We start from the raw sequence: 18,126 nt of genomic DNA on the forward strand, positions 1-18,126 counted from the left end.
AAAAAAATGTATATTCACACACGCATACAACGTGCCCCATGAAATAACATATACCATGAAAATGACAAGTGGGGGAAATAGTTTTACATCTACAAGCTCTCAACTAAGAGACAAGGTACTCCTACGATACCTTCCTCATGCAGAAATATAAATGCTCAAGACATCATTACATTTTCTTGATAATTTCTTTCTCTTTACCACAGACTGGAAACCCCTGCAAGTCAATTCAAATGCAAGTACTCATTTGACCTCAGATTGCAGCTTCAGATGAAGGTATTTCAGAGCTATCTGATATATGGATGACATTTTATTTTTGTTCCTTTTCTGTTGCTTCAGATCTTCTGAGAAAGCATTTTCTAGGTTTTTAGTTTTAAACTAGACTACCCAGCCAATATTTTACAACAAGGATGTATATTAAAAGCTTAACTTTCTACCAGGTTGGTAATTTTTTTTTGCCCTTACCTAACAGAATTGAGTTTAACACATGAAATCTTGATGGATGATCCTAAGCAGTTAATCAAATCTCATCTTTCCATTAATCTTATTTTATTGTCATAGATGTGGTCTCAGCAGTTTATCTTTAGCAGTAATCTGATTTCATGTTTAAGTTCAATTGGGTTTCAACTTCTACACATTTTCCCTGTTGTGTCTACTTTGATCTGGAGAAGATTAGGATTCACAAAGGCCCTCTGTAGGCCATTTGGCTAATGGTTTTCTACCCTGGGGTGTACCTCAAAACCAGGATGACTCTACTGCAGAAGTCTGTGAGCTGAGGATAAAGGAAAGAAATGGAAAGGGTTTCAAGCCTCAAGGCTAGTTAGACACCTTTCTCATTTGTAAAAGAGAGAGTGGGTTCATGTTTGCTTACAGGGTTGAGGGGATAGTTAAATGAGATGGAAGTTTAACTCAGAGCAGACATTAAGAAATGGCTATTGCTCTCATTATGAAGATCTAAAAGCTTATGCTAAACTGGCATCAGTAGACAAGGGTTCATGCTGCTCTCCTGAAGACATGATCCATTTTTAGAGAGGGAGTTGGAGGAGAGCTCTCAGGTGTCTTCTGTTTAGAGAACTGATGGTGCAGATGAGCATGCTATTCATGGTCATGTAAACGCAGTACTTCTGTGGGCAGGATGGAGACTACGAGCACAAGCACGAGGAGAACTGTAGGTTGTGATGGAGGCAGGGAGTTCCTGAGCCAAAAAGCTGAGATACTGCTGGTAACTTCTGCCCAGAGTCCTTGCTGCACAACCCCAAATCCTAGCCCTTTTGTGCTAATCAGCTTGGCTGCAGGCTGTGTACCTACCTCCCTGGCATGTGCAAGACACCATGAACAGGTGTATGCTGCAGCTCCACCTGGAGACTCCACGTCACCTTCCTGGAGATCATTACTGAGCCTCTACTCCCTGCTCTCTAAACAGACAACCTGAATGTCAACAGCAGCAGACAACATTCTTTCTACTTGGAGAGAAGCTGCCCACATTCACACTTGAGTTGGTGCCATCCCTTTAAATAAATTCTGCACTTCTTTCAGTACATTTTTCTGCGTCTGTGCTTGGAGTTCTTTTATTTGGAGAGAAGCACCTGGAGTGAACACAGATGGGGACCCCACCCTCCACACCACTCATAGATTTGGAAGAAGTGGCGGGGCAAAGGCTGGACATCTCCTGGACTCTTATTCCTCAAGGGTGAAAGAGGGTCTTTAGGCTTTAGGCAATAATACTTCATCAGAAAAAAACTTAAGAGTAGCATGATACCACTCTAACACCTGTTCACCCAAATGGCATCATAGGTAAATATACCAATGCAGATGTCCTTTGCTTTAGACTCCTTGTTTGCTTCAGTGTTGCACTCTCAAATGCCACAGGGACAATCTACCTATGACTGTTGCAATTTAAATTTATTAAAATTAAGTGCAGGTAACTCTTGATTGTCAGTCATGGCAGCTATACTGTAAGTAGTGTATAGCCACATGTGGTGCATGCCTGACACTGGACGGTGCAATCATGAACTTAGAACCTTGTTGCCAGACTCACAGGTGGTAGGTATATCACTGCCAGGCTGCTCTGGAGGACAAGAAAAGACAGTATACTAGTGAAACTCCAAAATAAGCCTGAAATTCTTGCCATTCTGGAAACTCTAAAGCTTCTTGCTGTGTTTCCCCATTGTTTTTCCACTCTGCTTTTACAGCAGATCATGACCTTATCGATTTAATCCTTTCTTATTTCTGTTGTCTTAGGAGAGCTGTTGAAATTGCAACTGCCCAAATGCAGAAGAAACTGGACAGGTGCAGAAAACAGGAAAACCTACTCTGCAGAACTAAATAGAATAGAGCAGGACCTGAAATTCAAACCAATGGATCCCTGCCATCTCAGCTGGAGGAGTCTGTTGAACAGGAGATCCAGTGTTGCAGCCCATCCTCTAAATCCTTAATTCCAAGCTCCTCCTATCAGAATGCATCTTACTGGCATTTGCACATATCAGCTTTCCCTACCAAATCTGTAAGACATTCCCTGGGGCCCCTAGTCCGGGATGATTGGCGTTACTCTGTGCCTTCCTGGCTAGCCTAAAAAGAATACCTTTCACTTCTCTTAAGATTGGTGATATCTCAGGCTGGTCTTTGGGAACACCAGGCATTGGGCTCACCTCATCTGCTAACACTGACAGTGGAGGTGACTTCCTGAAGCACCCTAGGCATTTAGCCACTTCAGGGTTAACAATATCCATCTGGCAAGCTACTGTAAATTAGAAAAGAATAAGAGTCTACTAGAGTGTGTACCCAAAGCAAGTGCCCAATATATGCCCATTGTTATTATTAGTAACAGTAAATGCTAAAGCAGATAAAACAATGAAACACCTCAAGCAGTGATAACTGAATTATTGTGTTTAAGAGTTAAGATCAACACTAATAGAGACCTTGCCAGCAACCTTTCAGTTTGTTACAGTGGTGTGCTTTTTCCCCAAACGCCACCAGTTATAATTGAGCTACGCTTCTGCATGTCGGTATCATGATATACATGCCTTTGCAGTTACATTTGTAAAGCAAGAGAAGGTGCCAGGCAATAGGCGATTTTCTAGGGGAAAGAGGAGCTGGATACAGAGGTTAAATATTCATTTTAAATGCCTTATAAGTATGTGCGAATGCTCTTTTGCTACCAAAATCACATTCTTTTCTGCAGTTATTAAGATTATTGTCCCCCCACACTTAATATGCAAAACATACTGTGACAAAATACATTTTTTCCTCCTGGCCCCAGGCAGGAGAAAAAAAAGGACAAGATTTACTCATTATAATGACAATGAAATAATGCTTTCTAGAAAACAATGTTTTCTTTGGTTTTAACCTATCCTGATAGGAAACTGTGAAAATTGAAGCTCCAATTCAATTCATCCTTTCGTTCCACTTCAAACACATTCCTGACAGCCATGTAAAATGTCTTTCCCCAAACTGAAATTAATATTTTCCAGACTAGTTTTAAGAATAGCAGCTTGTTTGCCTGATTCTCTAGCAACCAACACAATAACCACCATTGCATAACAAAGCCAGAGGGGACTGGCGGGGGCACGGAGGGCTGGTGATAAATAATTCAGACTCCTGGCTTCCTCCTGCGGGATCATCAGACGGTAACGCTGCTTTTGTATTTCGGTCAGCTCCAGTTGTTCTTCTTCACCTCCCTGTAGTGTGTTTTGGGGAAAGATGTCAGATTCCTCTGCACAGTATCCTCTCATCTCAATAAATCTCAGCTGTTATGGGCTCTGCAGCTTTGATTCCTGGTCAGGATTGCCACAGTCCTGGTGGATGCAATTCTAATTCCAACTACTACATATTGAGGAGTTGCTGGAGCTTCTCTGGTCAAGTTCAGGCCTCACTATATGAGCCTTATGACCAGCACGTTGGTAGCACGTGACTCAAGACCATGGCTGTCCTGCTGATGACAGCAGCAGTTCAGGAGTTAGTGGATTTTGATATTATTTAGAAAAATGTTTATGGCAGCATCTGTCACCAAGCAGCAAATAATTTCTTCTGTGTGTTACGTAGGTCATTTTCCTTATATTGTAAAACCTGGTGAATAGGAAGATTTGTCAAGGATTGAGAGATTAAGAAACATACATTTCTATTTCTAAAAGCATGTAATATATCAAATGGTGCTGTGTATGAAAGCATCCATGAGCGGTGATACTAATAATGAAGCCAACATTTCTTGCACTTTCATAATATACAAACTACGGTTTTAGATACTGTATTCGAATGCATCAGTATAGAGATAAGCTTACTAGTTATTCTGGATGTCCAAAAATTGGGGGTGGTGGATTTCTTCTGAGAGACATCTATGCTGAACATTTTAGCAATACAGTAGCAAAACTCTCTTTCAACTTTATAAAAACTTTAAGGATAAGTAATATTCAGAGGCAAGATTACAGTCTTCTGGATACTAAGCTAGTTTTCAGTAAGCAGGTTAGGATGTGCTGAAAAATGTGGATAGTGAAGGCTGGCATCGTGGCCCAGAGGGTTAAGACATCATCAGTTAGAGTCCCAGCTGCAGCCCTTGCAGCTCAGTTCCCTGCTAACATACCTGGGAAAGCAGCGAAAGATGGGCCAAGTGCTTGGAACGCTGCTACCTCTGTGGGAGACCAGCATAGAGTGCCAGGCTCTTGGTTTCAGCCTTACTCAGTTCCAGGGTGTTATGGCCTCCAGGGGAGTGAACCAGCACCTCTCAGTCACTCTGTAAATCTATCTCAACCGAATAAATAAATCTTTTTACAAATGTGGGTAGTAGAATGTCCCTGGTGTTAAGCCCTCAGTTATAACCTATTTGGAATTGCTGTTTCTGGATGTGTCCTTTTTTCTTCTTTGTTCTCATTATGCAGTTCATTTTACAGTTGAGCATATGACAAAGTATAGCAGTAGCCTTCTGAATGTAATTTTTTTAGTAGCATAAGCAAAATAAATTCATATAACAAGAATAGCCCTTGGCAAGGAGAAAGGCCTTTGGTACAATTCGCTGAGACACAAGCCCTGTCTCTCTCTCTCTCTCTCTCTCTCTCTCTCTCTCTCTCTCTCTGGACTTTGACCTAGCCTCCAGGGCCTCCATTAGTGACATTGACTTGTCATGTCCAGCCTGCTGCAGTTCTTGCCTATTTGGACTTCAGAGCCAGTCCACTTGGCTTCCAATCTGGGCTCTGCCAACTCCTTGCTGCCTGATTTCTATCATACTTCCTGATCTTTCCATGCTTTAAGAATATCTTCTTTCTAATGAAATAATCTTGACAGCATTTATCCCATAACATAACTGTGAGGATTAAGCATCTTAACGTAATTTAAAAGATTGAAATAGTGTCTACCAATTGGCTTTTTTGGATCGTATTTCCTGCCTTATTAATGTCCTGCAATGACCCTGTTTTCCCTGGTGTCATCTCTGCTTGGCCTCTTCATTGCACCAGGGACAACAATACAAACAAGAGCCTGGGCTTTTTAAAAATAAGCGCAACATGCAAGTCTTTTGAGAACTAGAATGCAAACATAGCTATAATTTCTGAAATCAAAATAACCTATTAACTGCTCTCTTTTTCCTAATTCAACCTTTATATTTAACAACTTTTCTTTAAAAAAGATTTATTTTTTTATTGCAAAGTCAGATATACAGAGAGGAAAAGAGACAGAGAGCAAGATCTTCTGTCTGATGATTCACTCCCCAAGTGGCTGCCACAGCCTGTGCTGCACCAATCCGAAGCCAGCAGCTAGGAACTTCCTCCAGGTCTCCCATGCAGGTGCAGGGTCCCAAGGCTTTGGGCCGTCCTCGACTGCTTTCCCAGGCCACAAACAGGGAGCTGGTTGGGGAGTGGAGCTACTGGGCCTAGAACCGGTGCCCATATGGGATCCCGGCACGCTCAAGGCGAGGACTTTAGCTGCTAGGCCACTGCGCTGGGCACTATATTTAACAACTCTTAAAGGGATAAATAAAATAAAGTCTAGCTATAACCACACAGATGTGATCTATGAGAGAGAAACCAAAACAGAGAAATCTGGAAGGAAAAAAGCTGAGGAGGAAGGGTAAGGTAAAATAAACAAGTGTTATTAGAAAGAGAAATCGATCTAAAAGCAAAAATAAGGTGAATTAAAGAGATAGAGAAAATGATAAGTTCAGGTGAAAGGAGAACAATTCTAGACTGAATATATTTAATTTAAAAAATATAAAATGATATTAGCCCATTGGTATCTATCTTATGGCAGAATTAAAATTTAAAATTAATTAATTAATTTGAATATTATATATCTACATCTATTTATCTATCCATCCATACGTATATCCATCCATATTTATATATGTAGAGAGAGAGAGAGAGACCTTCCTTCTTGTGGTTCATTCCCAAACATCCACAATACACAGGCAGGAGCACAGCTGAAGCCAGGATCTGGGCACTAAATCTGGATCCCCAGCATGGGTAAGAGCCCCACTGCTGTTTGACTGATCACCGCTGCCATCCTGGGTTTGCATTTGCAGGAAGCTAGAGCCAGGAGCCAGAGTCAGGCTGTCTGATATGGGATGTTGCCATTTTATCCACTAGACTAAATACTTTCCTGAAAACTGATTGGAATGCCAACCATTCCAATCACACATGGGAACAAGAGTATCATATCAACGACAGGATCAAAAAAGCCAGTGATATATGAAGGACTAGATGTGAAACATGTTAACATCAATCACGTACATTTGGGCAGAGCATCCATGACAGTGTTATATTCATTAAGTAAATTCAGTCTTTGGCTTTTGTGAAGCACACCCTGGCTTCACTCCTTCCTCTAAGGCTGAGCTGCACACTCTTCACCCATTTGTCTGTAACACTCTGGGAACATCTCCTTCTGCAACACACCATGATTTGCATTATGTTATGACTGTCTATGCTTCCTATCTTATTCATTAGATGGATTCGTAGGACCACAATCTGTGATTTATTCCCTTACCAGCCATAACATGTGCTCAGGAAATATTTGGAGAGGGAATAGAAAATGTCCCTATGCATATTCTCAGCTCTACTTTCTGTGCACATAACACAGTGGGCAGAGATTTCAAGCTGAGAAGTTGCCATAAGCAATTTTAAGCAACTTGATATTTCTGAAAAATATCTGTACTCTCCATTATTTTACAATATAATCCCTGTAAAGGCCACCTAAAACATGGCTCGTCTGGGCTAGATTTTCACATGTATTCTGTGATTCCTCCATGTGGACTTTAGGGAAGATGACTAGAGTAACTGACTACCCTTAAATGCTTAGACAACACTGGGAAGCCAACGGTACTAGCCTGCATCAATGAGTCGTTGTGTTGCTTGATCTTCTGTTTCTCTGTGCTTCATTGAGAGTTGCTTTGATACTTCAGTGTAGTAACCTTTGTCTTTTACATGTATGCATAGAGAAGATTCAATCCTTGGTGAACCCTTAGAGCATTTCTCTTTTATATATATATATATATATATATATATATATATATATATATATATTGCAAAGTCAGATATATAGAGAGGAGGAGAGATAGAGAGGAAGATCTTCTGTCCGATGATTCACTCCCCAAGTGACTGCCATAGCCTGTGCTGTGCCAATCCGAAGCCAGGAACCAGGAACCTCCTCCAGGTCTCCCACATGGGTGCAGGGTTCCAAAGCATTGGGCCGTCCTCAGCTGCTCTCCCACGCAACAAGCAGGGAGCTGGATGGGAAGTGGAGCTGCCGAGATTAGAACTGGCGCCCATATGGGATCCTGGCACAGTCAAAGCGAGGACTTTAGCCACTAGGCCACGCCGCCGGGCCCAGAGCATTTCTCTTACCATGCATGGGGGTACATGTTAAAAGGTATATGTGGCCACACAATGGCCTTTCTGCCATGCCTTGGCCCCTTTCTTCCGTGAGCTTGCATTATACCCAGGCTGTGACAATTGGAGGCAGAGGAAGGCATCCTGTGGCTAATGGGCAGCCCAAGGAGGTTGAGATGGCCACTTTCATGTTGGATAATGTCCCTCTGCCTCCAGCACAAATGTCCTTACAATGGATCTTTGTTTAGCTCAGAGGAGACTTTTAACAAATGTAGAGTCTCGGGTGAACTCGTGCTTCAGGACAGCTTGGCTGGAGCTGCTGAGTAGCTTCTGGAAGCCGGCTGAGGATATGATGATGATTTCCCATTTTGGCTATAATGTAGAGACAGGGAGAGCCTGATGCAGGTCTGTTTTTATGGGCCTCAAACCGGTGCCAAGAGAGAAGTTTTTGATGTCCTATTTTCCTATTAAAAGGAAGTGACACAACACATGTAGGCAGAATAGACTGAAGCAAAAGAAACGGGAAAGTTTATCTCAATGACCAAACAAAAATGTTAAAGAACAAGATGGGTAATACCGATGTAAACTTCACAGAAATAATTTGCCATTATCAGAGAAACAGTGGCAATTGTTACCAGGAAGTTGACAAAACAGATGGTGAGAGATTTGAAATTCCGCTGCAACTATGATCCATATCGAATGAAGAGTAAACTGGTCCAAGAGTCCTCACAATCAATACTGTGGTTCTGGGTATTACACAGGATGGAACCTTGCAAGTGGTCAATGGTGGAAAGCAGGAAAGAGTCACTATTGTAATAGAAATAGAATGGCCACCTATAGAAGCAGTGTGCACTGCTTGAAATAAGCACAGACTCTAGTTTCTAACTTCTGGGTCTGAAGTTTGGGTCTGTTGTTTCTCATCTGTTGAAAATCATGCTTTTCTCTGCTTCAGTTTCTTCTCAACAATGAAGCACTATGTAGACATGTGATGAGTATATAACGCAGTCATGGAACACTTCCTTGATCTCTTACTCTAGGGACCACATAGTAGCACAGTAAGTTCAGCCACTACTTGCCAAGCGGGCATCCTGTATCAGGGGGCTAGTTCAGGCCCTGCCTGCTCTGCCTCTTCTTCAGCTCGCTGCTATTCAGCCTGGGAAACTGGGATAGAGTTTCAGGCATCTGGCCTCAGCCTGGTCCAAGCTTAGCTTTTGCAACATTTTGAGGACCAAACTAGAAGATAGAAGACTTATATCCTGTTCTCTCTCTCTTTCTATCTGTGTCACTCTTTGAAATAAATCAAAAACATCGTTTAAAATCTTGCTATACAGCCACTGGGATTATGCTTTCTCTAAATTGAAAGGTATTTTTTTATTCAGTGACTTTATGACATCATTCTTCGATGCTGTGGAAGAAAAGAAAAACACACAAAGCATGGACTATGTTTTCCCCAAAATTATAGTCTAGCTGGGAAAGCAGAATATACAAAATAGAAGCTGGAACACTCATAACAAGATTGACATCACTGAGAACACTGCATTAAAACAACAACTACGTAAGACTAGCTTCTGAATGGGCAATTAGACAATAATTGTGACAGCAAATTAAAAGGGAAATGCCTTTGTTTCCAGATTCACTCATAAGATCTTCTGTAGGGAATGCCCTGCAAAGTTATAGTTGCATATGAGGCTACTAGGTCTCTGGCCAAGAGAAATTTACATCATAGGAAAAATTAGAAAAAAAAAAAAACCCTTGGGAGACATGATGTATGCCTGGCTCTAAGGTTTCTTTTTGCTAAAGAGCCTATGTAACCTTGCTCAGTCACTCGTGTAAGCAAAGAATCTATGCATTGCTTATTTAGTAGCAACACATTTTATACCAAGTTTCCCACCAGTTTGTGAGCACAGAAAAAGATTTTCTGTTAATCTTCTTGTACTCTGTCCAAATAAGTACATCTGGTCCCCCATGATATCAGGCTTTGCTTTCCATATAAATCAAGAAAAAAAAGATACCTTCTTTTTTTCTGGTATACAATAGGCTTTAAGATTTGTCTCTGCTGAGGATAGTTAGCTATGGTTACTAGAAACAAGAAAACAAAATCACCAGTAATGCACAGTACAATTAGAAATTATATTTGTTCCCAAATATCTGAGTTGAGCTGCTCATAGAAGCAAACCAATGTGCGTAGCAGCCTTGTGAAGGCTTCTGTTGTATTGTGCCCACATCCCCTCCACCTTCCTTTGCCACATGCAGCACCCACCCCTCCCACCCCACTGCCATGCCTTCCTCCTTCTGCTCTTTGCTCCTCTTATTTTCAATTCTGTAAGGCAGCATTTCTCATGTTGCATAAATTTATCATAGATACCAGAACTTCAACTTTGCTTGCCTGTTAGTTTTCTGATGTTTCCTTAATCTCGTCCATTATTTTATAGTAGGGGGAAGTATGGGTTGCTATTTTTGTCAAAGCTGTGAATTAAAATGTAAAACACTTTTCTTAACATTCTGACTGCTATGGTGCACACCTCAGAGTGTGTTGGTTGTATATCTGCATCATGCCTTGTCATGCATGCTTGCAAGAAGGTGTGATTAGAGTCTCAGCATAAAACACATGAACTAAAACAATCTTGTTGGAACGCCTTAATTTATTTACAATGTTGCAGTTGCTGGATTCTAACCTTCTTAAAACTTGCTGTGTGCTTTTTAAGATCTCCATGTCTTATTAACGTGTAATTGTCTTAAATACCTAGTGTTTTTCAGGATAATACTTTATCTTTAAAATAGGCTTTTGAATTTGTATTTCTCACACCAGGAGCTATGAAGGGCAGGAAAGCTAAGGCTTACTACATGATGTTGAGAGCCAAAATTAAATAAAGAAATTACAAGAATTAGCAACCAACATCCTGAATCATTTTAGCCAAATCATCTAATTGTAAATCCTAGACATGGTTACATGAATATTTGAAAGAAATTCACTAGAGCAATATTCATGTTTCCTATAGTTGTTCTCATAGGACCATTCCATGAAAAAAAGTTTCACTGTTAAAGAGGAAAACATGGAAATCTGGGTCTGTATCTTGGAGATTTATAATGCATGTTAGCCAAAGAATTCACTAGAGAGCTTGCACAGTTTTGAAAATCAAGACATAGCTTATATAGCATAAGTTCACCATTGGATGGGGACAATTCAGTGTTTAATAGTATACACATAAATTGTGTGACCAATGCCATTGTGTAATTCTCTGATATTTTTTAAGCCTCAAAGAAAATTATATCCACCACTACCCTCAATTCCAGTCATTTCCAACAACTCTGGCATACTTTACTATGCTTTATTTTCATTGATTTTTCTATTCTAGAAATTTTATGTAGCTGTGAGCATCTAGTTTGGGAGATTTAGCGTTTAACATGTGTCAGTATTTCAGTTCTTTTTATGACTGAATAATAAAGGACACACTACATTTTGTTTATCCACTTGACAAGTGGGTTGCTTATAGTTTTTAGGTTTTAAAAATAACACGTTTATAAAAAACTGTGGGGAAATTCAAAATGTTAATGGAAAATAAAATTAAAAATAAAAAATTTTATCTTTCAACAAAAGAAACATAAAACTAAAGACATTTATTAAGGTGATACTAGTCATTTGGTCCTTCCCATTAAATCTAGGGTTCTGAAAATTTTACTGTCAATGCAATCTTTTGTACATTATTATGTAAAGAAAAATAGATGCTCTTTAATGGCTCTTTTAGCATTGGTAGACAAGAGAAGGCAAGAGCCAATTCAAGTTCAATAACTTAAGAAAACCTATTTCATCATTACAAATTGAGCTCATGACTTAAATAGGCATTCCTTAAAACAGGTCATGAGAATGTCCAGCATATAATGAAAACATGCTCAGCATCTCCAGTTATCAAGAAAATGTAAATTTAAATCACAGTGATATGCTACCTCACATCAATTAGCATGACTGCCATAAAAAGATCAGACACTAAGTGTTGGCAAGGATGTGGAGATAAGAGAACTACCTACCATGTTGATGGAAATACTAGTTACCATTCTGCAAAATAAATTGGAGGTTCCTCAAAATTTAGACACACACACACACACACACACACACACAATTATATAATCCAGCTACTGGATTTTCCTTATCCAAAGGAAAAGAGATTAGCATGTTGAACAGTTGTCTAAAGAAATCAGCATGTTTCAGGGATGTCTGAACTCCCACCGTCACTGCACCATTACCTATAATAAGAGAGGTGTGAGATCAACCAAAATGTTCAACAGTGAACAAACAGAAAAAGAAACTGAGATACAAATACGCAACAGAATGTTATCCTGTGTCTACAGGGAAAGAACTCTTGTCATTTCTGAGCAGCATGATGAAGCTGGAGGACATGATATTAAATAGAATAAGCCATCTAGAGAGTGAGAAACACTGCAGGATTACAGTTATGAGTATAATCTGGGACAGTACAAGTCTTGGAAACAGAGTGAACTGGTGTTTACTGGAGACCAGAGTCGAGAGGGATTGGACACATGTTTATAATATGTTTGTAACGCTTCAGTTAAGTAAGAGGAGTAAGTTAGAAAGGCCTGCTATGCAAAGTGGTGACTACAGTTCAAATATGTGTTGCACTTGTACAAATTTTGAAGAGATTATGTTTATTTAAATTTTTTATTTAAAATTTTTGAATTTTATGGTACAATTTCATAGGGTCTGGGATTGCCCCCTCTAATTCCACCCTCTTGACTGATTTTCCCCATCTTATTACAACAGCATAGTCCTTCATAAGCAGTCATAAGTCTATCAGTCCTTTATTTAAGTGTGCTTTGACATTGCTGATATAGACAATGTCAGACGGTCCAGCATCCCATTGTCTAGATTTGTCCAACAATTTCACTGGGAGTCTATCTTTGATTTGGAAGTAGGGATTCATATTGCCCTGTATCTTCACACTTGAATATATAGTCTCTATTATGCCATCACTAAACATTCCCTCAAATAAGAATACATGAAACAAAGCCAACAACAGGTAGGAAGTTAAAACAAAAATTTACAGCACCATGGAGTTGAAAATTTTGCCACTAAATAACTAACGCATGGGTGAAATAAAGAAAACACAGAATATTCTTGGATAAATGATGCCACCAAGCGATCCATGAGCCAGCAATGATTTCAACAAGAGAAAACAAAGTATTCGAAAGAAATAAAAATAAAAACAAAAACATCAAAACACATGGGATGCATCAAAAACAGCATGGAAAGGGTTATTGATCTTATAATTTGCATGAAGACTTCCTTATATCAGAGAGAATATATGGTATTTGTCCTTTGGTGAATTACTTATTTCGCTGAGCATAATGGTTTTTAGTTGGGACCATCTAGTTGCAAGTGGTATGATTCCATTCTTTTTAATGGTTGAATAATATTCCAAGGAGTATATGTACCCAGTTTCTCTATTGTTTCCATGTCTTTGCTATTATACATTGTGCTGCTGTAAATATAGGATTACAAATCCGCTTCTCACATGCAGTTTTGATTTCCTTTGGCAATGTTCCTAGGAGCAGGATAGCAACATCATATGGCAGATTCATTTACAATTCTCTAAGCACTCTTCATACTAATTTCCATAGTGGTTGTACTACCCTACACTTCCACCAGCAGTCAAAGAGGGTACCTTTCTTCCTGCATCCATGCCGCATCCATGCCAGCAGGTGTTGTCAGTAGAGTTCTTAATGTAGGCTAACATCACTGGAGTTCGATGGAGCATCAATGTGGTTTTCATTTGTATTTCCCTGACAGCTAGGGAGCCTGAGCATTTTTTCATTTCTCTGTTAGCCATTTGAATCTGTTCTTTTGAAAAATGTCTGTTAATTTCCATCACCCATTTTATCATAGGGTTGGATTTTTTTGTTTGTTCGTTTGTTTTTTACTGTCCTTGGGTTTCTGAAGCTCTGTGTAAATCCTGGATTTTAGTCCCCAATCAGTTGTGTGTTGTGCAATGACTTTTTTCCATTCCAATGGTTGCTTCTTCACTTTCTTAATTGTTTTCTTTGCTGTACAGAAGTTTTTAGTTTGATGCAGCCTCATCTGTTCATTTTGTCATTGAATGGCTGTGCTTTTGGCATCTTTTCTTTTTTTTTTTTTTTTTTTTTTTTTTTATGTATAATCCATTTTATTGTATTGTTGTTGACAATCTTTACATAGTTAACTATAGTTGAAGGAAAATCAAGAAAGAGAAGGAAAAAAAAAAAAAAAAAAGGTTCAGGGGGATAGGGAGGTGGGCAATGCTATTATGTCCATATTGTTTCCATCATGTATCTGAGGTAAAAGGGGATATTGAGGGAGAAGCCCCACCCGGTTTCCCACCCACCCCAAGTCCCATATGTGGGGCATGCTCTGAGATATGTGCTCAAGTGGAGTTAATAGTTCTCCAGTTATGAGTCACTGCCAGTTTCGCTCGATGAGGTGGTCCACTGATTGATATGGTCCATCATGAAGTCTCCATTTGTCCCATATTTCGCTGCCAACATGTAGCTGAGATGAATGATTGTCCTATTCTGTCTTCTGTCTTTTCTTGGTTAGAATTCTGAGTCCAGCAGTTCAAGTGGGGAGATCTCCAAAGATACTTTGAGGTATTCCCAGACCAGATTCTTGTATGTTCTAGCAAGCACAGGGCCCGGCACAGTCCATCACCCTGATCAGCTGGTGGTTGCAATTGCTGTGTTGGTTCTGTTTTCAGTCCCGAGTTGCACTGGAACCAATGGGTGTTGCAGTCCAGTCTGGTTCGGCCCTTACATCAACCAGTGGGAGCTGCAGCCTAGTCGGGGCGACCCACAATAACCCCCACCAAGCCTGCCCCCTACCCTGGTTTGGCTTTTGGCATCTTTTCCAAGAAGTCCTTCCCCATTCTTGTATCTTGGGGAGTGCTTCATATATTTCCATTTAGTAGTTTAATGGTTTCTGTAGGTTTAGGTCCTTGATTCATTTAGAGCTGATTTTTAGATAATGTAACAGGTTGGGTCTTCCTTTTTAACTCTGTCAGCTGCTATCCAATTGTCCCAACAGTATTGGTTGGAGAGACCAGGCTTTTTGTCTGGATAGCTTTCAGTTTTCTTGTCAAAGATTAGTTGGCTATACATGTGTGTATACATGTATACACCCTTCTGGTGTTTCTATTCTGTTCCATTGATCTTCTTTGTTTCTGTACCAGTACCAGTCTGTTTTGATGACCATTGTTTTGTAGTATATTGTCTTCTCCACTACGTTAAAAGGGACTGTACTTATAATTTCTTTCTTAGCCATGAAATTATTTGTGTCCACTAGTAGCATTGATTTGTGCTCATTAATTCTGTATCCTGCTACCCTGCCAAAGTCTCTTATGAGTTCCAATAGTCTCTTGATTGAGTCGTTTGTTTCTGTTATGTAGAGAAGCATGCCATCTGCAAATAGAGATAATTTCAACTCTTTGTTTCCAATTTTACTTCCTTTAATTTCCTTTTCTTGCCTAATAGCTCTGGCAAGGACTTCTAATGCTATACTGAAAAGTAGTGGTGAGAGTGGACATCCTTGTCTAGATCCAGATTTTAGTGGAAAAGTTTCTAATTTTTCCCCATTTAGTATGATGCTGGGATTGGGTTTTCATAAATTGCTTTGATTTTGTTATAGAATGTTCCTTCTTTGCCTGTCTTGCTTAAGGTTTTCAGCATGAAGTGGTGTTGGATTTTATCAAATGCCTTCTCTGCATCAATTGAGAGGATCATATGGTTTTTATTTTTCAGTTTGTTGATGCGGTGTATCACATTTATTGATTTGCAAATGTTGAGACATCCATGCATGCCTGGGATGAATCCCACCTGGTCTGGGTAAATGATCTGCCTGATGCGCTGTTGGATCCAGTTGGCTAGTATTTTGTTGAGGATCTTTACATCTATGTTCATCAAGGATATTGTTTGTAGCTCTCTTTTTCTGTTGTGTCTCTATCTGGCTTTGGTTTTATAAGATGACATTGGCTTCATAGAAAGAGTTTGGAAGGACTGTCTTCATTTCTATTGTTTGGGAAAGCTCATGGAGGATTGGGGTAAGTTCCTCTTGAAGCGTTTGGTAGAATTCAGCAGTGAAGCTCGCTGGTCCAGGACTTTTCTTGGCTGGGAGGGCTTTAATTACTGATTCAATCTCAGTCTATGTTAGAGGTATATGTAGATTATCAATTGCTTCTTTATTCAATTTTGGCAGATTGTATGTGTCCAAAAATCTATTTACCTCTTCTAGGCCTTCTGATTTCTTCCCATATAGTTGCTTGTAAGAGTTCCTAATAATTCTCTATATGTCCAAGATATCTGTTATTTCCTTTCGCATCTCTGATCTGATTAATTTGTGTCTTTTCCCTCCTTTTGTGATTAATTTGGCTAGCAGGGAGTCTATTTTGTTGATATGAGCTAACCTTACAGTTGAACGAACTGGAAAAACGGTAGCAAAGTAATCCTGATTAGTAGAAAAGAAGAAATAACCAAAATAAGAGATGAAATAAATCAAATAGAGACCAAAAGAACAATACATAAGATCAATGAAGTGAAGAGATTATATTTTAAATGTTCTCACTGTGAAATGATAATTACATACCCAGTTCAAAATACATACATATTAAAATGTCATTATATGCCATAAATATCTGTATAATTTTTAATGTTTTTTCAGAAAAATAAATATCTGTAAGTATCTTAATTTTACACTAAATAACAGTAGAGCAAGAATCAAGATATATAGTCATTGCTGTTAAACTGTATCTTAAACAGGCTTTCTCTGTTCTAAAACAAACCAACCAAAACAGCAAAGCCCAGTATCAGCAGCAGAGAAGCCTATTTATGGCAGTCATAAAATGGAGAGGTTTTAGAATGTAGTCACTTTCCAATTCAGGCTTCAGTTCTTCACACACTTGTAGTCCTTCATACTTACATATTTGGTTGTTGATAGCATTGTCAGTGCTATTTAGGGTACACTGGAGAAACAGGACCAAGTGAGTATCTCTATGCCTAAAGACGTACATGTGCAGAAAGAGATTAATTCGTGGAACTGGCTCACACACTTACAGAAACAGCCAAGTCCTATAGCCTGCCTTTTGCAGGCCAGGAAGGCCTTTTGAGTCCTGAGGCCTGAGAAACAGGAGCTGTGATGAGCAAGTACAGGAGGAAAAAGATGGATCTCTAGCTGGGGCAATGAGAGAGAACTCTTGCTTCCTCTGCCTATTTCAATTCTCAGTGTGTCGGATCAAACTCTGCTTCACAGGGGAACATACTCTTTACGGCATCTACCAATTCGAATACTGGTCTCTTCTGGGAACTCCCTGGCAGACACACCCATGAATCACCTTCAGTCAAATATCTGAGCATCTTTGCAAGCCCAGGCAAGCCCAGGACCTCTATAGGTTTTCCAAATGCCCCCAATATCAAGGCTCTGGAAGCTGCATAGAGCCTGATAGTGCTCATTATAAGGGCAAATAGTAACAACGATCAAGAGTGGGCTGGTTTCTCCTGATTCGACAAATGAGCAGTAGTTTAGCAGCAGTGATCAGATGTCTTACACATGTTGATCAGACACACAGCTGCATGTCATCTTTTTTGGGGTGATGGCACACACTTTACATTGTGCCCCTCTTTGATGCAGGCTATGTAAAATTTAGAGCAATATTCCCCCTGTTTGTCCAAATAAATGTAAATGGTTAGAACATATTTGAAGTGGTACGAACTTACTCCCATTTTGAAGAGATCATGGGAACATGTGTTCAGGAATCTTTATCCTAGAGATCTCCTGAAGGATACAGTCGGAATTTCAATTACTTGAGGCATGGCCAGGGGATTTGCCTTCTAATCTGACGTAGGTTTTGTTGACGTCTGGGTTGCTATTTTTTCTTCTCTAATTCTTCTGTGAACATGTTTCAGTCATACACAAAATCAAAATGATATTTCATTGAATGTTTAGCTGCTGAATTCATTGTTGAAACTAAAATAGAATGATTCACCAATTAATTGGATGTTGTAATTACCCACATGCTGATTTTAAAATGCTGATTCCTGCATCCCACTCTCAAACAATGCAATTCAAAATTGCCTGGTGGGAGTAGGGATCCTGGATGGTAGTATTTGTAGAGGTTATCAAATATGATAATGTGCAGTCAAAGCTGAAATAGACTGCCATAGAGAGTTATTTATGAAATGCTTATTCCAAAATTAGCTTTTTTACTGCACCAATTGGCAAGCTGGATTTAGAGTTCTTCCAAAGTAAGAATCAGATGAGATAATGTCTGAAAATGTCTCAACATGA

The 18,126-nt window shown here is 39.5% G+C and overlaps 1 long non-coding RNA gene across 1 annotated transcript in view; it reads left to right on the forward strand.

Moving 5' to 3' along the window:
• The first annotated feature begins 201 nt into the window (after nt 1-201).
• Nucleotides 202-18,126, forward strand: part of LOC131480303 (uncharacterized) — a 53,256-nt gene continuing 35,331 nt past the window's right edge. The window contains exon 1 of the long non-coding RNA XR_009245401.1: nt 202-273. This is a non-coding gene — a long non-coding RNA (uncharacterized LOC131480303). The remainder of the gene's footprint in view (nt 274-18,126) is intronic.

Source organism: Ochotona princeps, chromosome 5 (genome assembly GCF_030435755.1).
Source record: "Ochotona princeps isolate mOchPri1 chromosome 5, mOchPri1.hap1, whole genome shotgun sequence".
In the NCBI taxonomy this organism is placed as follows: Eukaryota; Metazoa; Chordata; class Mammalia; order Lagomorpha; family Ochotonidae; genus Ochotona; species Ochotona princeps.